This window comes from Ostrinia nubilalis, chromosome 15 (assembly GCF_963855985.1).
Source record: "Ostrinia nubilalis chromosome 15, ilOstNubi1.1, whole genome shotgun sequence".
Classification (NCBI taxonomy): domain Eukaryota; kingdom Metazoa; phylum Arthropoda; class Insecta; order Lepidoptera; family Crambidae; genus Ostrinia; species Ostrinia nubilalis.
Window position 1 is genome coordinate 968900 of NC_087102.1, and position 22260 is coordinate 991159.

Below are 22260 nucleotides of genomic sequence, written 5' to 3' on the forward strand. Positions count from 1 at the left end.
CTTAATAATTAAATATAGTTAATAGTTTCAAAGACACTAAAACCCATAGGTATTTCCCGTTTGACTTGAGCCAGTCGCAAAATTAGATTTAAGCTTTCAAGATTTCATGATTATTCATTGAGTGCCATCTTTTGCTCAAAGGCATGCAAAAGGTAAATCGCTATAATTTTTATACACTCGAATATAACCCTCCATCTGGCGCAATCGGGTAAAAACAAAACTAATTTCTATCGAAACATGCTTAATCATATCGAAACCTGTCCTACGCCTATAGCAGATTAACTTAAACAACTGCTGTTCATTCCACCTCAGGGTTATTACCGCATCTTAAACGGAGCGGAAATGTTCAAACCTTTGTAAAGTTTGTCGTACGTAACCCGCCCAATAAAAATCATTGGATTCCCGCCTCAGTGCACTCCAGCGACCTCTGTGTGTAGTTCGCTAAGTGCCGCATCATACCGTGGCCACAGCCAGGTAGAACCAGTAGGACCTCTATTTATTTAACTACACTGGACCGCAAAGAAAAAGGGTCGGTTAGAAAATCTGAAGATTTTCTTCAAAAGTTCTGACCCAGCTATAAAATAAAGAGTAAATGAATTCAAGCCTTTAATTTTTTAATAAATAATAATGCGTAGATTTTCCAGTACGTTTTGTTTCATAAAGCTAGGTCAGGTACCTTTGAAGATATTAGAAGATTTCTAACCGATCTTTTTTCTTTCCATTTCAGTGTAGCTTTTCAAATCTTTAAAAGTTAAAGAACAAAAGTTACGTAACTATACGAGTAGCTTTGAAAACATTCTATTGAAATGGCATACAAAGAAAGCTCAAGCAATACTACCTAATGTATTTGTAAAAGGTGCCTTGAACTCCTTTTTACTATGGATTAAATTGTAGGTCAGGCTAACGGTAGTACCTTAAATTAGACTATCTGACTTATGTAAGGTTATAGATGACCCACGCTGAACTAAAGAGTAAAGTAACACCTAAACAGATCAAAAAGTTGACAACAGTCAGTTCAATTGTAACAAAGACGTGTTGCGAACTTTTTGGCTACTTTGGCTGTCGCGAACTATTTCATGACAATTTTGTCGCATTGCTTATGGATAGTCACTGAACATGCTTCTGTTATGTAATATTACAGTATTGAACCTCCGCTCCTCAGGCTATGATATTGCGTTCTGGCCGATCGCCAAAACTGAAACGATTTTTCTATTTCGAGGCGTTTGTCGGACCGATATGAGTACAATATCGCTCATATTTCGATAAGGCTGTACAATACGAGCGTTCGACGTAAAGCGTTTAACATTTAAAGTGTTGGAGCTTTTGTGGGTCAAATCTTTTATAGAAATTATCGCCAGCATTGACGAGTAGGTATACTTAGGGGAAGACCATGCACTAGGGTGTCCCATAATTTTCAAAGTTTTAAATTTGTAACGCATAGGTCTTAGTTTTGTTTGTTTGCCTCTAAAACACTCGGAAATAAATTTTTACTTTATTTGGAGTACGATAACCCGTGCCGACTTGCATCGAAACATGTTGCACGGCAGTAGCGGTGCGTATTCATTTGTTCCCAATTAATCATCACGACCAACTTACCAGCTCTGATGAAAGCCTTAAGGAACTCTTGACATCCACTTTCCAAAAGGTATATGTGAGTGTTGACAAATTGATTTCCAAATCAGCCTTGAGCAAGTTTAGTCAACATCTTTGTTACTTCATGTCAGAAGAAATTGCCGTTTTATCACTCTTTGATGATGAAGGTAATGAAGAAACACCGTCAATACTGTAGTAAAAGTACAAAGAGAGAGTATGTATGATTCTGGGAAGATATACATTCCATCTGAAGAAGGTATGATTATTTCTATGGTAAATAGGACTAGTACTAATTTTTTTATCATGTTTTTAATGAATTGATAATAATACTGTCTTATTTATTGTTGCTGGAAACCCATTGAGTGATTTAGTGTCTGTCAAGACTATACATTTATTTTTCCCATTGAAAATTGATAAGAATTTTCCCCTGAGACCCATTTCTAAATGAGATGAAGATGTTGCCTATTTAAAAGCAAAAAAGTGCTTTCTTTAAGGGTAGTTAATGATACAGCTGAGAGAGCTATAAAGCTTATGCAAGATTTTCATTGTTCGATCACTGCAAAGGAAGAGAAAAAGCTATTTTTGCTACGCACAGTGTAGCAAAAATCAGGCCAATATTCAGGAGCATGGAAATCTGTATCCAGAATGTAAAAAAGGGACCCAAGGGGGAAAATATATTGTCTGATATCTTCTTTATATAAATATTTTGTAAAATTTAAATATTTTAATTGATTAAAATAAAATAAATAAAAATAAATAAAAAAATAACAGTGTAGCAAAAATCAGGCCAATATTCAGGAGCATGGAAATCTGTATCCAGAATGTAAAAAAGGGACCCAAGGGGGAAAATATATTGTCTGATATCTTCTTTATATAAATATTTTGTAAAATTTAAATATTTTAATTGATTAAGCTACATAACCAAAGGGATAAAACCAGCATTTTTCAAAATCTTCAGAGCTCAGTCGGCACGGGTTAATGTTGACGTAGGAAGATGAAATTTTGTATTTAACTATGTCTGAGTAGTACCAGGCCTGTTCATCTCCGCGAGTTCACATCGAAAACAAAACACGCACGATAGCCCACCTACAGGAGGCGATTCGACAAGGCGTCACATTACGAGATACGATCGAGCATTGACACACGCACGCGTACTCTTGTATTATGGAAAAAAATAAAAAAATACTGTGTAAAAAATACTGTGCAGTATTTAACTGCCTAAATAATAATAAAAACACACAATGTACTTTTTTTAAGTTGCCTGAAGACACTGAGAGGTAAATAAGTGGTTATTGTTATTCATGATAATTCATGCAAATTCATGTATTTCTTCCGACATTTTCCGCGATTTGGCACTTCACGTCACACATTAGTTTGCCGAAGTTCGCCGAGCCAGCTATTGTCAATTATTATAGGTGTCAAACAGGATAGGGTCTTTGCGCTGGTTTTCGTCCAACTATCGGAGTTGCCAACTTTGTGATCTTAAAATACCCTTACATAAATGTATCATATTATTTTATGTCGTTCGAGTGCTCATAAAGGCAGTCAACTAAAGTCCATACTGCAACGCACACACAATCCGCACCGTAACGTAAACGCCTTGCCTCGCCGATGACAGCGCGCGAAGGGCAATGACAGCTCGCAAAACACTGACGTATATCAATGTCTCATGGACTTGGCGTAACTTTAAAATAAACGTACTCGGTACATTACGCACACATTTACACGCATTATAAATACATACACGATTTAAGAAAACAACATGGCCGCAATATAGGCAATCAGCTGACAGGTATTTGTGTGTGTGTGTGTGCGTGTAGTTGTCAGCTGATTGCCTATAAATATGTTGTTTTCTTAAATCTTGTATGTAGGTACCTACTCGGCACTCAGGTAAGTTAGTGACGTCACATGAAAATGTTGCCAGAATGAGTACTGACCAAACATTATCTATTTCTTTTTTTATACATCACCAGGGGTAAGTTAGAAAGAGATAAACAGCTGTTTGTCATTAATTTGTCGAATATTTGTATAGATCTATATTTCCTCTCCACTATTACCTCCATGCCACAAAAGGCGATACGTTGTTGATCCCTTTCCGAGTTGATTTGCCTGCTATATGACCTGAGCTTTGCTTTAAAAAAATGACCCTTAGTCATCTAAGATTTAATTTTGTATGAAGAAGTTTAATAAACACTTAAAATTGTGTTTATAATGCTATCAATTAGACATACGTGCCAAAAACTTTTCCTGTCAGCACGTTTTTTTTCTAGCGCGATGATTTCTGCAATGTACCGGTGACCGGTGTATGGCCGCGCATTTACGTAATTTTTTGGAACTCACTACTTTTTAAATTACATTTTCATTTAGGTAGAACTGTTGCTTAGGCATTATAGATTGCAACAAAACTAGCGCGGGATGGCTACTGCCTTCTGTGAATACAATACTTTGTATTCAAATTTTACGCATGTGTTTATGGCAGCTCAGTGAAATGGACGAAAACCGAAGTTAGATAGAAAACCAGCACAATGACCCTACTTTCAAAAATTAATATTGCGATTTTATAAATCACTTAAACAACTTTATATTAATTTGCGGGTACGCCGGGACAGCTCGTAAAACAAATTCATTATTTACATATTACTAATTTATCAACTTTGTTCATTGTTAGTTCATTAGTTGTTCGTGTTTCGTTTGGGTTAGACCAAGAGCCGAATGCAAAAAATAAATGTTACTTAATTATATTAATCCTACAAAAAACGGACGGACGTGTGCAAGTCTAATAGCCATATACTTGGTTAACTCATTTTAAAAAGTGCACAAAAACGTTCTATGTTCAGACAGACTATTATGACGAATCTATAAGGGTTCGTTTTTGCCATTTGGCTACGGAACCCTAAATACCGTATCAAAATCTGTTGCATAGTTTTAAAGATCTAAGCATACATAGGGACAGACAGACAGGAAAGCGACTTTTTTTTATAATTATTACGTAGTGATGATGGGCATATAGACCAAATAAAGACATTTTGATTTAAGGGGGGACATCGTAAGGGCCATTCACATTTTTATCAGAAAGTTAATAAATTAATATATTTAGGTTTTTGAAATCTCAAACAGCCAGGAAATCAAAGAGGCAAACATGATACCTTTGTGATTTTATAGGAATTTTATTGTAAAACACGGTCATATTAAACTTTTATAAAAAAATCCAGAGGTAAATGTTTTTTTTTCGAGAAAAATTTTTTCTAATCGTGTTTTCGAAAATATCATCCCATCACACATACGTTCTGTAATACATAATATTGAAAACAGTGCGAAATATCGTCAATTGCAGTTTTCACATACTAAGGGCCCATAATGAAATTAGTATAATGTTTGTTTATGTAATAAAATTTGGTTTGAAATACCTACTGAATTGAATTTTTATTTCTTACTAGCTTTTTGGCTTCGCCCACGTGAAATAAATTGTCACAGTTATGTGTGTTATAAAATATTTAGGTGCTAGCTCTTACACTATATAACTGGCGGCCGCATGTAGCTGCGCGTTGCCGCGAAGAGCAGTGAATGCAAGTGTGGTGCGCTAGATGGCGACACAGTAGCTTCTTGTAGCAGTCAGCCCTATGGCATCAAGACAGTACCGATCACTGACGTATGTCAACAAAACGGTGCTCGACTCTTAAGACAAGCTAAATTACACCATATTGTTGATGACATTGAGCATACATTTTTTTGAATACCTTCGCGAAGAAAAACTTCTGTACGTAGTACTTATTATTATTCTGTGGTAGTACTAAAAGAAATAGAGGGTATGCATTTCAATATCTAAAAAAAATTTTTTTTCAGCCATTTATGGGACACCCTACCATGCACCCAACATTGTTTTTGCTTATTCATCTACCCTTCTTTCTTACTCATAGGGACTTCCCCAATTGTCTATAAGCATGCCTCTTTTAGCAAGTTCTAGTTTTAGAACAGAGAAGTGAGTAAAGTTTGGTTATTATCCAGCCCGTTAGTCGTCAAGCAAAAGTTTTATTGACTTAATGATAAATTTAGGCAAGGACACGACCGCCTCCGGCAATCCTCGACCTTGCTTGGGTGCGGGGAACTAAGACCTTGTATGGCGGTTAAAACTCATAATAACAAACTAACGATGCTATATTGTAGCTCATATTATGTAACACAACGAAAAGGGATACTTTCAGACATCTTGGATGCGAAAGCTTCTTGGCTTGGTGGTTTCTTTGATTCGACTGCGGTTGCGGGTCCGAACGAACTACCGAATACCCAGGTCATAAACTTTTGTCTTATCTTTTCAAAAGAGATACGAAATCTAGTCACCATAATAAATGTACTGCTTAGTTAAGAACTAGGTGTACCTAAGCGGAGAAAACAAAAATTCAAATAAGTACACCACGCGTGTAACAGTGTTCAGTAATAGATATGCATATTGCACAAAACTACTAAACATAAACTTCGAGCGAGTACGTCTTTTGAGAGGTCCCGTACTAAAACTAACATAACTGGTATCCCGCTACATACGTTCAAACGAAAACAGTTCCAAACTCTATTTATAGTTATGGGCTGTTTTAGTAAATAGCAGGAACGAGGAGTACTTACAGTCGCGTTGTAAAGTCCAGTTGGGACTTAATACAGGGTAGATGCATAATAACCAGTCGCATCGCACAGTGGGCTGCAGACTCCGCGCCAGGGGAAATGAATGCGAGATGTTGCGGCGCCGCGTTAATTTGTGCCGCCCTCTGTGCACACATTTTTGAACCAGGAAACTTGCAGGACATAATTTTAATCCTGTTGAAATATACAGACTTTGCACGATTATTCCCACCTCTCGTTCCCACCGCTTACTTAACCAGTGAGTCGAGTTACTCCCAGAGGAAAGCTAAACGACCATTGGGTCAGCAGAAAAATCAGAAGCAAAATAGTAGTTAGAAAGTACAGACTCAGTAGGTAAGTAAGGCAACAAAAAGGTTTAACCGACCTAAAGTTAAGTTGACCGGCAAAAATCGGATCGCGAAACTCCCTACTAAGTACTCCTTTATTTTCCAATGAGGAAATATACTTGGAAAAACTTGCTTTCAATAGACACGTAGGTAGGTTGTATAATCGATTGCCCTCCTAAAACAACGAATATTGTTGATTCTCGAACAATGGTCCAACGCCTCCGTGTTATTTTAGATTTCCGTACAAAAGCGAAGTTAAATCTACGAAATTTTATTGAATTCCTCCCTCCCGCGTTTGTCAAAATAATCTCCAATAAATTGTCACGTCTTTGAACGCATTATTCCGTTTGAAAGAATCTGAAAACGATTGTACTTCAGGTCTAATAAAAATGGAAATGGAACTGTCATAGTAATTTAATCATGATCCTGTTAACTTTGGAGTTGGAGTCCATATCTCTTGCATTTCGATAGCACATTGTCAGCAAAGTTTAGATTTGAATGTGCGAATTGCGGGGCGAATAATGGAAAATTGGATATACGGTCTCTACATTAGTTCAAAACACAGACTTTTGAGATTATGTCTCTCATCTCAGTCATAGATTAGTTCATTCACAAAATCTGCACTGACAGTCAAGTTGTCTTTGCCAAATTACTTTTAAAAATATATTATTCTTGATCGAAACGTGTAAAAGCCGCTCGTAGATGAAGGGCACAGATAAAGAATTAACGGCGCACGCGACGCCGAGGGCGCTGAATACTCGTGTGGTACTTCTGACTAAATATTATATGAACAATGAAATGACGATTAAAGCACTAAGAAGCACGTTACGGTAGTCTAAAAAAAACATTGTCACGGCAATGAATAAAAATGTAATTTGATGGTTATTAAAATGAAGCTTGTTTTTAACGAAACAAATATTATGAACTACTTATAAGAGCTCACTATAGTTTTTCTATCAAAAACCCTTAGTAATCACAAAAAATCATAAGCGCAAAATATTAATCTAAAATTAATAAAGACTGCGTCTGCAGGTAGAAAATAAACTTCATGTTTTTGTTCAAACACGACTGTTAGGTACTTACTTACTGTTTTAAAATAATCTTACAAAAACTAAACTAAATTCCCTTAATGGATTTTAGTTATTATTTGCAATAATATTATCTTGCCGTGAGCAAACAGTGGCATGTAAAAGCCCCTCGTGGTGATGGGTCGAGGCCGCCACCACCGCAGGAGTTGAAGGCCGGGCTTCGTTCAAACACGAAACACTTAGATTGATTTGATGGTGTTATTTCAACTGCTTACGCTATTGATTTCATCAAATCAGCGAGTCACACTATGTGCGTTGTGCTTTTTCGTTGTACTTTTCATTTTTTTTATTCTGATTTTTTCTGCAATCAGTCGCCAGACTACTTATTCGACATACGACACCTGAATGTCTCCAACTTCCTCATTGGCCGTAGAGCAATTCCAAGTATACCATCAATAAAAGCCTAATTAGAGTCATCAAACCTCTCAGTCATTCAATTAGAGCCATTAGAACTTCATAACTATGAGTTGTTTTCTATGTGTAAGCTGAGGACACGTGTCTCCAGCTGACACATCTGTATCTTCGTAAATATTTATGCTACGATAATGTATTATACCTCACAAATTACAGTCGAATCCAAATAGTAGGCTTTCCACTTTTCAAGACTTTAGCTCAAATACTGTTAAAACCACGATCAAAAAACTATGTGCGAGCTGGAGTACCGTGTCTCCAGCTTACACATCTGTATCTTCGTAAATATTTAAGCTACATCAATGTTTTATATCTCATAAATTAAAGTCGAATAAAAAAACCCGACTTCAATTCTTTCAAAGCTTTATTTCGAATCGTTTTCGAACTACGAACCGATACGTATGTGTAAGCTGGTGACACGTAACACACGGTGGATTATTAAAACCGTATAAGTTAGAGTTTCGTTTTAAAGATCAAATAATTCGTTATAATTAAAGTACACACGAGACATAATTTCAAATCTCTAGGTCTCTTAGTTTCAGAATTAAAAGCCAAAAACTATTTTCCCGCCAAATAATTCAAATAATATGGGTCGACTGCGACGTTGCCGTTCCGTGCGTCCACTAGAGCAGTCGAATTTGAACCTAAAAACTAGTACTGTTTGAATCATTTTTATTTGTAGTTTAAATCATTTAATTTCGATTATAAGAATTTTAGACTAGGAGCCGGCTGATTTCTGTATTGAGTACCTAATAACCTATAAAATATTTTGATAATAAGTTTTTATTTTGATCACAATGTTTTATTTAATCGAGGCAAAAACATTGCATCTATACTAATATTATAAATGTGAAAGTAACTTTGTCTTGCTTTCACGCCTAAACCACTGAACCGATTTTGATGAAATTTGGCATAGAGATGGTTGAGTCCCGGGAAAGGACGTAGGATAGATTTTATCCCAGTTTTTGAAATATGATAAAGATTTTCATCATTATCATAATCATCTGAAAATTATAAATAACTTGAAAAAATCGAGTATTCGGATAGCCCTAGTGATACTCTACCTCTGGGCTTCGGCTTGACAGTACTTTTTGGGAAACCTTGTATATACAGGTGAACAATGGTGGCGCCCCCTATCAATGTGTTTGGTGGGACAGTTCAGTTTAGTGGGTCTTTTATAGCTGAGACGGTTCATTGTTCAATACAATCAATTCTTTCCTCTCTATTATTTTAGGTGCCTTATGTACGTATAGATTACGCACATTCTTTTTATATGAACGTAAGGGTGGGATTTAGGGGGTCACAAAACCGGTTTTACCGAAACCGAAAAAAAAACTGTATTCAGACATGGCAAAACCAGGTTATTCTTGGAAATATAATAGCTAGAATGAAATACTAAAATAACAATCAAAAACATTTTTATTCAGCTTGATTATTATCACAGATCAATTAACATTTTTAATAATTAAGGTAGATACACTTTACTAGAAATCCGATGATCTACGTTCTTGTCGGGTATCACTAATGAAATAAAATTCCTACTTCATAAAACTAATTAATCAGGTAAATTATTTATCACAGATCGATCAACTTTTAATAACCTAGGTAGGGTAAGGTGGGGCACAATGTTACACGGGGTACAATGTTACAATGCATATTTCTCCGTCCCTTTCTATTAGTTGTATGATGTTGGTATACACGTTTGTCAAGCTCATAAGAGCTGCTGAACTGAGCCGCTGAACATCATACAACTAATAGAAAGGGACGGAGAAATATGCATTGTAACATTGTACCCCGTGTAACATTGTGCCCCACCTTACCCTATACTTTACTGTGTAGTAGAATACTGGTGATCCACGGTCGGGTCGGGGAGGTTTCCGGCTTTTTTTTTTTTTTTTTGAAGGGACGCGCGCTGGTAGCTGGAGGAGCTTTTCCAGCTTCACCGGGCAGAGTGGCGAGTACAGAAGGTACTCTAGCCGTTTGGCGATCGTCGGTGCGCGTGCCGACGAGGCCGAGTGTGGGCTTCGCGAAGCGAAAGCGAAGACGTTCGCGATCGGGCCGTAGATTCCGGCTACTGGGACCGCAATTAACTGGGACAGTGGTCCCAGTCGCTGGATCGATAAAAATTAAATATTTTTCTTCCAGCGACTAGGTTCACTCATAGATAACTTAAAAAAATATATTATTCAAGCCAAAATCGGTATCGTACTAAAAGGACAATGACCAAAAGTGGTCCAAATGTCCACCACTAATGAGACCTATATTGGCTTATGGTCCATTAAATAGAGATTAAGTTTCAGTATGGGACGAAAAATAAATAAACTGTCAGTAAAAAGTTATGACTGTATGAAAAATTGTAGTAGTTTACGCGCTAATCTCAGGAACTACTGGTCCGATTTGAAAAATTCTTTTTGTTATGGATAGCCCATTTATCAAGGATGGTTTTAGGTTATATTATAACATCACCCTACAACCAATAGGGGCGGAGCAGCGACCACCCGACCATAATTCCAATATTGTTGTCTTTCTTCTGAGTTTTTTTTTTCTTTTAGCGAGAATCTAACACGGCACACTAAGCGACATGACATAATATGCATAGATTAGTCCGAAATGTGCGATGGATAGAATGATATTCGATGGCTCCTACGTATACTGGCGTAAGTGAAAAAAGTAAATTTTACAGGAGAGCCATTTTAGTGGCCAGAACCATATTTTTGGGTCATATCTTCTGACCTACTAAAACGAATTTAATGAAATTTCACATTTAGCCTTAACATGTAATGCTTTTGCTACTGCTGTTATCAATTTTTATATTTTTCTTATATATTTTGAGATTTTACGCATTGCCCTTTTACGTCGTCACATTTCTATATTTTCATGTATATTGTTCAACGTAAAGAGACTTAAATGACAACGTAAATATAATATTTTAAGCGATTACTCTCTTTATTTATGCATGTAATTATTTTAATTGTTATCATGTGCTATATTAATAATAAATCAGTTAGAAAAAGTTGTTTAATGTATCGTTATTACGATTTAACGCAAATACGCCCATATACTGTGCTCGAGATTTAGTTAGGTCTTTTATCATAATGTGTCATATTTTTAAAAATTATAAATAACTTGAAAAAATCGAACTGCCTAAGGCGGGAATTGAACCCACGATGCCTTAGGCAGTTCGATTTTTTCAAGTTATTTATAATTTTCAAATTAGTTTGAGATGCGACTCTTAACGCTAAAAATTAAATAACTATATAATGTGTCATAATTTATAAATAAAACAATTCGCTAAATATTTTCATGGCTTTATTTAAGATTTGGATTATAAAAAATATATATTTATGTAAGCAACTACTCGTATAGATTGACGAATCGTATGATTGGGCTTTATACGTGGCGTAGTTTTGCACATACGCCTATTTGCCTAAAATTTTATTTTGTATCTAATGGAAAAAAATTTTTTTTTTCTTACTGACGTTATAGATTAGAGCAAAATGAAATCATTGCTTAAATAATTGGAAAAAGGCGTAAGCGGCAGTTTCGCCTTTATACGTAGGAGCCATCGAATATCAAGAACATTAATTTTCAGATGAAAAGGTAAAAACATGACTTTTCATTCAGTCATAACTTTTTACTGACAGCATATTTTTGATTGCGGTTTTGTTATAATGAATCAGTATTTAGTAGACTATTTTACTACATAGGTAGGTGGTGGTTGACATTTGGACCACACTCCATACATTTTTGGTCATTGTCCTTTATGAATGGTCCCAGAAAAGTATTTAATTTTTACTGATCTGGCGATTGGGACCGCGGTCCTAGTTGATTGCGGTCCCAGTTGGCGGAAACCTCGGGTCGGGTATCACTCATCCATCAGAGATTCGTAAATCTAATTAATCTATTTAATTACCACAGATAAATCATATTTTACTAACTAAATCACCTAAAAGTAACCTTTTCATTAGTGTAACCTAAAAGTAAACCAAAGCAGTTCAAAAATCAGCTAAAAGGTTACAAAAGTAACCTTCTGGCAACACTGACTGTTTCTCAATATTGCAGTCAACTGTCATCTTTTTTTTTAATACAAGTTTTACGGCTATGGATATAGATCCTTACGGGTTTTATTAATCTAAGCTACGGCCAATTCTGTGCAAATGCTGTGTTTCGTCTATTTTGTGATGTCTTAGTAGTGATTGTGATTTGTGATGTTAATGTTGTTAATTTTTTTTTTTTTCAACAAAAGAAGAAGAATTCAATGAGGGCTTTCGCGATTGGAAAATCCGCCAGATGGCAATACGTAGATGCGAGGTCCAAATGCTGCGTGATTGGTGGATTTTGACATATATCTGTCAATGTCATGCAAAATCTGTTTGTAACCATAGAGCAAAATACAGGGTGGAAACGATAAGTGATCTCACTCGATTATTTCTAAACTATACAAGATATCAATAAACTAGTTATTGATCCTGAAAGTGCTTCATGAGCTCTATCAAACGGTATTAATAATAGGTTACAGAATAAACTGGATCTATCCGAAACTTCAATGTTTCCAGCTTCCATACATTTGGTAAAGTCACATTATTTTAAAAACTACATAATGATATCGTAAAACTGATTACTGATTCTAAAAGTGCTTCACAAGCTCTATCCAATGGTATCAATAATAGGTTACAGAATAAACTGGATCTAACCAAAAATTCAATGTTTCCTTCTTCCATACATTTAGTACTACCACAGTCATGACACTCATCTCTTGACAATATTATAGCAAGTAAAGCCTAAAACCAATGTTTTTCATTAATAATTTAAAATAAGAATACAATTTACGAGTTTATTTTAAGTATTTATTATTAAATTAAAAAAATTACACTTCTAATATTGTGTGTCTGGCATACATTTAGTATGGAAGCTGGAAACATTGAATTTTCAGATAGATCCAGTTTATTCTGTAACTTATTATTGGTACCGTTTGAAAGAGCTCATTAAGCACTTTCAGGATCAGTAACCAGTTTTTTAATATCTTGTATAGTTAAGAAATAATCGAGTGAGATCACTTAACGTTTCCACCCTGTATAGTTGTTGCCCATTTTTGCCACTTGACGTGGCAGAATCGTGGGACTTCACGGTATTTAAATAAAAATTAAAGTGGTTGCGTTTAGAAACGCCACAAATATTTGAGTCTTTGGAAACAAGTTCGTTATTATACTTGTATATTAAAATATAATTTTGTTTTACCTAGCTTTTTCTTATTAATAAAATATAGGTTATTAAGTACTCAATACAGAAATCAGCCGGCTCCTAGTCTAAAATTCTTATAATCGAAATTAAATGATTTAAACTACAAATAAAAATGATTCAAACAGTACTAGTTTTTAGGTTCAAATTCGACTGCTCTAGTGGACGCACGGAACGGCAACGTCGCAGTCGACCCATATTATTTGAATTATTTGGCGGGAAAATAGTTTTTGGCTTTTAATTCTGAAACTAAGAGGCCTAGAGATTTGAAATTATGTCTCGTGTGTACTTTAATTATAACGAATTATTTGATCTTTAAAACGCAACTCTAACTTATACGGTTTTAATAATCCACCGTGTGTTACGTGTCACCAGCTTACACATACGTATCGGTTCGTAGTTCGAAAACGGTTCGAAATAAAGCTTTGAAAGAATTGAAGTCGGGTTTTTTTATTCGACTTTAATTTATGAGATATAAAACATTGATGTAGCTTAAATATTTACGAAGATACAGATGTGTAAGCTGGAGACACGGTACTCCAGCTCGCACATAGTTTTTTGATCGTGGTTTTAACAGTATTTGAGCTAAAGTCTTGAAAAGTGGAAAGCCTACTATTTGGATTCGACTGTAATTTGTGAGGTATAATACATTATCGTAGCATAAATATTTACGAAGATACAGATGTGTCAGCTGGAGACACGTGTCCTCAGCTTACACATAGAAAACAACTCATAGTTATGAAGTTCTAATGGCTCTAATTGAATGACTGAGAGGTTTGATGACTCTAATTAGGCTTTTATTGATGGTATACTTGGAATTGCTCTACGGCCAATGAGGAAGTTGGAGACATTCAGGTCATACGACAGAAGGCAAACGAGCAGATGGATTACCTGATGGTAAGTCATTACCGTCGCCCATAGACACCCGCAGACCCAGAGGCGTTACAGGTGCGTTGCCGGCCTTTAAGGTGAAGATACAGTGTGAGTCACGTTAAAGTGTACATATGAAAATAGATGAAACTAGACCTATTTTTATCGACAAAAAAGAGGTCAAAAATTTTTTGAGATTTTTTTAAAAAAAATTATAGAATTTTTTTTCTTCCAATTACTTATTGTAAAGAAAACGTAATAACTTTTAAACTAAGCGGTATATCCTGATAAAATAAAAACAGTAATAATGCTAAATAACAGGCAATACTAAAAAAATACATAAAATACACAAAAAATGCCAACAAATAATAAAAAATGATACTCTTTGAAAAAAATCTGCTTTTAAATTCGTGTTTCTTTGGTTATTTGATAAATTTCTGCAAAAAATGCCCCTATAACAGGTGGTTTTTATTACTTTGTATTATTCTCTATCGTATTATTTTTGTAAAACCAAAAATCGCATGTCTCTGTCCCTATCACAACATTTGCTATGATCGTTTGAACAAAGGCCTGCCACAACATTATTCTCCGCTACAGGTAGAGACAAATTTTAATTTTAACTAAAATGCTTATTTTACTTCGAAATCTTTTGTTTTTATTTGAAATCTAACTTGTCTTTATCAAAATTACAAATCTAGAGCCATTTTCAGTTTCGTTGTTAACGAAGCGTTGAATGGCGCGCCCGGAGAGGCTTAGTTCAAACGATCATTGCAAACGTTGTGATAGGAATAGAGATATGCGATTATTGGTTTTACGAAGGTAATACGATAGAGAATAATACAAAGTAATAAAAACCACCGGTTATAGGGGCATTTTTTGGAGAAATTTATCAAATAACCAAAAAAACACGAATTTAAAAGCAGATTTTTTTTAAAAAGTATCATTTTTTATTATTTGTTGGCATTTTTTGTGTATTTTATGTATTTTTATAGTATCGCCTGTTATTTAGCATTATTACTGTTTTTATTTTACCAGGATATACCGCTTAGTTTAAAAGTTATTACGTTTTCTTTACAATAAGTAATTGGAAGAAAAAAAATTCTATAAAAAATTAAAAAAAAATCGCAAAAATTTTTTGACCTCTTTTTTGTCGATAAAAATAGGTCTAGTTTCATCTGTTTTCATATATACACTTTAACGTGACTCACACTGTATATTCTCTTCTTGAAAGCTTGCAGGTGATGTGTTTTTTATTATTAAAAAGCAGCTGCGGGCCTATGCCATGCTGTCTTCTTAAATCACGTGGTTCCTTTTTAGCCTTTTAACCACGTTGTCATTCTCCATCAAATCCAGTGGATTGGGGTGATGAGTAAGACGTTCAATGTGCAGTTTCTTGTGTTGCCTTATTTCTATGGCCAGGGTCTAAATGTTCAAGTACTCGTGTATTTCATTATTCCTTGTGAACCATGGGGCATTTTTCGTAAATGTATGTTATTTTCTGAAGGATGTACAGTGAGTGAAGCCATCTACATTCATGTCTTTGCATTCACTTATTGTCATTCATTTTAAAATAAATTAAAGGCAAATGAGTTGACTTTAAAAAGATGTCGTTTTATCCACTTTTGTGATAAAAGCATAGAAAAAAATACTTATTCTATGATAATAAAGTTAATTATAGTAATTAATTTGAGATAACTTAGAGCGATGGTCGTAGCCGGGGCAGCTCTACCGAGTTATGAAGAGGGCCGGGAAATAATAAGCTATCTTCATTAATTGTAGAAGCTCTTTATTAGCCTTTAGTTATCTTCCAGGATACCAGTTTTACAGAAAAGATACTATTTATGTCTAAGCTAGGTTTACATTATAGTGAAAATGACTGAGGTCTAAGTTTCTTGAAACCACTAAGGTTAACGTACACCGTACAAAAACTACGCAGTGTGAAGTGATGAAAATGAAACAAATTGATTCATACAAAAAAGTTACAAGCGGAAAAATAAAACAAGTGAACGAACTAAAATATTTCACGCCGCTCCGACATGAATACCTCCGCAAAAAATCCACTAAAAACACAATAATAAAATTTGATAAATCATCGCCAGCTACCCGTCCGAAGGGAAAGGGGGGTGAAGGGGGGGGGGGGGAATAAACGGCGAGAGTTATAAATTGGGCAATCCGCCGCGATGGAAGCGCGTATATTTCACACAATTTCGGACCGCAGCCGCCTCTCTTACGAGATGCCGGGGCACGGGTCTTGTATAATTGAGGTGAGGCGTAATCTGGTGATATAATGTAAAATGCGTTATTTTTTAATACAGTACAACGTCTACGAAGGCGTACTAGTAATAAAGGATAAGGATAAAAGTAGAGGGAGTCAAAGAGACCCACACCAGCGACATCAAGTACATTTTACTCGTATATTTGGCACTCATACATGGCGTGGTGTTCAAAGTCAAAATCAATTAGAATGCTTTTTGATCCAACATTAATGTCGGTTAGATCACGGAATGTCAGACGTTTATGACGATGGCAGCAGCAAAAGCAGTTGTAACATCAATCAGTTCGTTACTCCACGTAGTGAAACATCCGTGTAACATTGAGAAACGTACGATATTAACAGGTGACCTACACATTTAAAACAATACCTACGTATATGGCTTTATTTTTGCTTTTTACCCGATCAATCTTTTATTTGTGGAATCAAAATTGTTTAGTATTCAAATCCACGTAATCCATTAGACTCGGCAATCGTTGTTTTTTATCCAAAATATTTCAATGTGATGGATTGAAATAGCCCGAAAGTCACGGCGCACTTTCAAACGATACATCAATTTATTCAAGCTGGGCTTTCTATAAAAGCTATACAATTTAGTTAATTTATTTGTAGCTTTGAAAAAACAACTGAAACTAGAGTAAGTAATTTTGTTTGGAATTTTCCATTATTCTTTGAATGGATAAGATATACGAGTAAATAAGAAAAACATCTGTACGCGGTGGGCGTTCTCAACAATATACCTCATTAGCTTGAGGATCTGTATACATCTCAAAATGATTACAATTCCGTCTTATTATCGACTAATCAGCCATTTCTATTTTTAGAATACAGCCCTCGTTATTACGTCTCATTGTAAAAGTTTGAACAAATGAAAATCGCAATTCTTCTTGTTCTATTGAGCATAAGAAATGAGCACAGAAACTGCTTTAAATTTAATGAGATCGTAAAGTTAGTCTAAAATTAAACAAATGCATCTCTTACATGATAATAATTTTCAGTTAAAAAGCAGTTTGCTTTGACCAACAAATCTAAACATTTAATTGTAGCAATCTACTTTTATCGTCTACTATATCTTATCATGGTCAATATTTTGTTGTTTCTGTGCGTGATAAAAAGCACTTCACACTTAAAGGTCACTCACCAAAGTGGTTCAAATTGGATCAGTATAGAAAAAGTAAAATGGCCTACAATTAAACAGTTTAGAAAAAGTAACAAATAATATGTTACACTAAGGTTGAGTTGCACCATCTTACTTTAACAGTAACCGGTTATAACCATAACCGGTGGTTTTTGTATGGAGTTTGACAGATTTTTGACGTTTGTTAAAGTAAAAGTAGGATGGTGCAAGTGCAACCCAGTCTAAGAAGTTGGTTATGTTTGGTGGTAAGGTTAATATTGAGACGTGTAAAAGTGCTTTTTAAAAGCCTATTTGCAAAAATAAATGAGTTTTATGACGTTTTTTTTTACTTTTGTTATAATGATAATGGTGTTTTTTTTACTTTTTTTAGTTTCCAAACCTCGAATAACGAGGAGGGTTGCGAGACAGATTCTTTTTGTCCGTCCCGGGACGAAAGATGTCCCTCAATGTCACATTGATAAGTTATCTGGGCCGTCGCCGTAAAACTCCGAGAAGTATGACAAGAGTTTGTACAAGAAGTTCCTTGAAAAAACACTCCATTATTAACACAAACACTTTGCCGGCTTTACATATTTAAAAATAACTTGTTATTTCTCTGTTTTGCCTTTATTAAAAGGAACTTTTTTCATAGCTCGGCGTAATTTCATAGAAAAGGATGCCTTATAACTGGCACGTGCGAGCTGTATTTTGCCTCCTCCTCCAAGATTCATATGTCATTCGTAAATTGACAAACATGAGCCGCGGCCATTTCGCCCGTAAATCACAGATGATAAAACGGATTATTTAAGTAATATTAATTAAAAAACTTACCATAAGATCCGTATATTCATTTTTGTCTTAATTTATTGCTGATTTGAAGTCCGACCATCTAGAACAAAAAAAAAATTAATTAGTTTCATAATCGATCTGAAAGGATCTCAATAATTTCAATATTAATTAAAGCCAACACCGTAATTAGATATTATAATGTTATTAGCTAAATTAAATTTTGAATATTTTCGGCGCTTCATCGCGAATGGATATTCCCTTTACAGGCGATTAATTAGGAATACCTTAACAATGAACATTTTAATAGGTAATTTAATAAGTATCGCCTTTAAAACGTGGGGCGGAGGCTCGCGTGGGCCACACGCCTACATTCGTCTGTCTCTCAAATTCAGAACTCAATGTAGATGTCGCAGGCAAATTGTATGATTCCGCATTTTACAAACGGCGTCGTCAGTTTACAAACGCTCGCTGTTCTATGAAATGCCGAAGGCAAATTGGCGACTCGTTCAATTGATAAAATTTCGACTATGATTGTTGCAATAGGGTGACCATCATAAAACACATGTTGGACAAATCAGACTTAATTTCAGAAATCAGGTAGGTATCTATTCAGGTAAGACAAACCTAAAATACTAGCTACTCCTAAAGTAATTAAAATATTTTCGTAATAAAAACAACACTAAACTAATTTAAACTATTGACGTACGTACCTATAGGTAATAATACATAAAACTATGACATCGATAGTCAGTCCTTTAATTCTTAAATTTTAATTATACCTAGAAGAAGTCTAGAAGATAACACAATATTTTTTTAAACCAATAATATTCCGCAGCAGTCCACCACCAGTCCGAGCACCAGATTCCATTGTCACCTTAGCGTTTTTTACGTGCCGGATAACCTCAAAAACTATTTCATTTTTCCATAGCTTTTTCACTGCTCCTATTTATGAATCGTAAAATATTTTTAATTCACTAAGTATAATCAATGTCTTTTTATGTGAAAAGTCCTTTGAATACGTAGAATTTGCACTGTTTTCTGTATCACAACACCACGACTCGACGCCATTTTTCTTGTTTTGATTAGCAGCGCCTCGCGTGGTAAGAAAAAGAACTAAATACTTCAATTTGCCGCGGCATTTTGTAAACAGCAATTGAATTGGCTATCAAATGTTTTGGCATATTATAAAGTGCCCAGGCAATTTACATTTTGCCTTCGGCATTTCATAGAGCAGCGAGCGTTTGTGAACTGACGACGCCGTTTGTAAAATGCGGAATCATACAATTTGCCTGCGACATAGATAACTGTTGTTAAACTTTAGATCACTTCACACCACGCCGGGATCAAAATACTGAGGGCGAACAGACATTGGGCTATAGTCAAAAGAATACAACCAGTTCACTAGCACATAACATCACTATAGAACTAATCTAGGTATCTATAGAAATCCATCAATTCGTTACGCATAGCCTTTCATAGTCATCGAAATTATAGCCGTAGGATAATGTAACACCTTATTTACAAGTTACAACCGGCCTAAGTCCTGCAGGAACCTATCAATTTTAGTCCACCAAGGGTTGTGTTATCTCAGACCATTTCCCGTCCGTCAATCAACGAGTCTACTATTAACTAAAGAAGCCTCTATTGTCACCAAAAAACACATACATAACATATATTAAATTGTAAAATAAGGTGACAGGGGCATCCGGCTCAGCGTAAGCTGTACGGCACTAGGGTCCGTACTTTCAGCCGGTGCCAGTCTTCTGCAAAGTAATTATTACTTCTGCAAAGTGATTAAAGTACTACATGTTTAACTGATCTCCCCGCACTATGGTTAAGCTATATCCAACACAGCAACTACCAGTTAGCCTGAAAACAACTCCCACGCGTGACAAGTTGTTCCAGTTATTACGATGGCATGAATGAAACTCATTTTTTCTCTCCATTAAAAGGTCGCAGGTGTTTAGAGAGAAATATGAGTGGGTTTTTTAATTGGTAAGTGAAATGTCTGGGATTGTTGTGTGTAACAAAGGGCAAATATCAAATTAGTTCTGGATGATATAATAAATGTTAGGTTCATATATAAATTTGTTCAATTTAATATTATAATTATTATTTTTAATATTTTATAAAGCAATTTCAATTGTTAATAGTCGATTTTATAACATTAAAGATTTTATTAGTTGTCTATTTGACTACTTGAGTCAAAAGATGTTTCCGCCAGATGGCGTGGTCTGAGCAGAAAATCGGGTAGGGAGTGAAATGATAAAAGTGAGTGCTCTAGGCTGACTCGGTCTCTTCTCGGCAGAACTTTGAAACTGTGAAGTACTGTATTTACTGTGCACGGTGGAAAATAAATATCCTGTTGAAAGTCTACAGTGTTTAACTTGTGACCTGGAATATAATCCAACAAGTCAGAAGTGGGATAAACAGCGTTTTAAAACGTAAGTACACGCCCATAATGTAATCTTTTAAGTGTGTGAAGTGTATAGTTAAAAAGGAATACTTTAAATTTTGCTACTATCCCTTGGTTCCGTAAAGCAATATATTATACCGGTTAATTTTGTTTTAATTATTTTTAATTCGTGAAGTATACAAGTACCTGATAAACTACAAAGAAATCAAATTAGCTAGAAATAATTTTGAGTCAAAGTTGAAATAAGAAACCGGTTATTTAGCTACTGGCACCTGGGGTCTCTCCTAACGGTGACTTTGAAGCATGGTATGGTAATTTCTTTTATTCCTATTTTTCCTATTGCTAATAGTGGCAGAGTTTTATTAAGATTTTTGAAAACATTTTTTTTCAATAAGTTTAATAAATAAGAGTAGGTACCTACAAATTATTTTTAATAGTGAATTATAAGTGAATATTTTTATTTTTGACGGGGTAGTTGTACTATCATTTATTTTATTTTAACAACGTAATATTAGAATATTTGGATTTGAAAATGAGTTTTTGCGTTTTTATTAGTATCATTTTTTTTAATTTTTATACTTTGATAAGGAGTGAAGATTAGTGTAGATTCTATAAAATTTGGTTAGTGTTGTATTTAGGCAATAATTTTAGTATCGTACGTTTATCTCTAAGGGATATATTTTTTTTAAATACCCACAAAAAAAAAACCTAGAAAGCTAGGCTCCTTTGGCTTTAGGTTTATTTTCGGGTATATGACTAATATATTTTCTTCTCTTTCGAGTGGCAAACGATGGACGGCTCAAGTTCAGAACCAGGACGCAAGCGTCGGCGACTGGAAACACCGGACCCTAGCCAGCCCCGACAACAAGATGACATCCCAAACGAAGACCGCAGTCACAACTTGGATCGTCGAAGCCGTAGCCGTTCCCGCGAGAGGAGTGCGAGGAGCAGTCGTCTTCGGGAGCGTCAGGAGGAGTTAGAAAACGTACGTACAAGACTTCAAATATTAGAACGCGAATTGCAAAAAGATCGTGATAATATAACCCGGTCACGTACTAGAGAGAGGAGAGTAAATTCACCATGTTCTTCACGTCAGTGTTATCGAAATAGGCGTCGAGACACAACTTCCAAAGAACGTTATCACCGTCGTAGGCAGGAAGAGGATAGTGATAGGCCTCGTTGTAGATCCCGTAGCCCTAATTTCACGAGTAGAGATATCACAGAAATTGTAAAATCAATTAAGAACGGTATTTTACCATCTCAGCCAAACCAAATCACATCATCAACTAACAAAAATTTAGATCATCAAAATATTATTCCTAGTTTTGACCCAGCTACAAAGAATCAACGTATTAATATATGGCTAAAGAAAGTTAACGAGTGTGCATCAGTGTATGGCTGGGACGATAAAACTACCGTTCACTTTGCAATGCAAAAATTACAAGGTTTGGCCAAAATTTGGTACGAGAGCTTGGACACAATTTTGTTTTCGTGGCAAGAGTGGCAAG

The 22260-nt window shown here is 35.2% G+C and overlaps 1 protein-coding gene across 1 annotated transcript in view; it reads right to left on the reverse strand.

Annotated features, from left to right (window-relative positions):
• The window catches only part of LOC135078675 (stress-activated protein kinase JNK), a 194609-nt gene that overhangs the window by 38159 nt on the left and 134190 nt on the right, over positions 1-22260 (reverse strand). The window contains exon 3 of the mRNA XM_063973219.1: positions 18379-18436. The gene's annotated coding sequence lies outside the window, so the exon portion shown is untranslated. The remainder of the gene's footprint in view (positions 1-18378; positions 18437-22260) is intronic.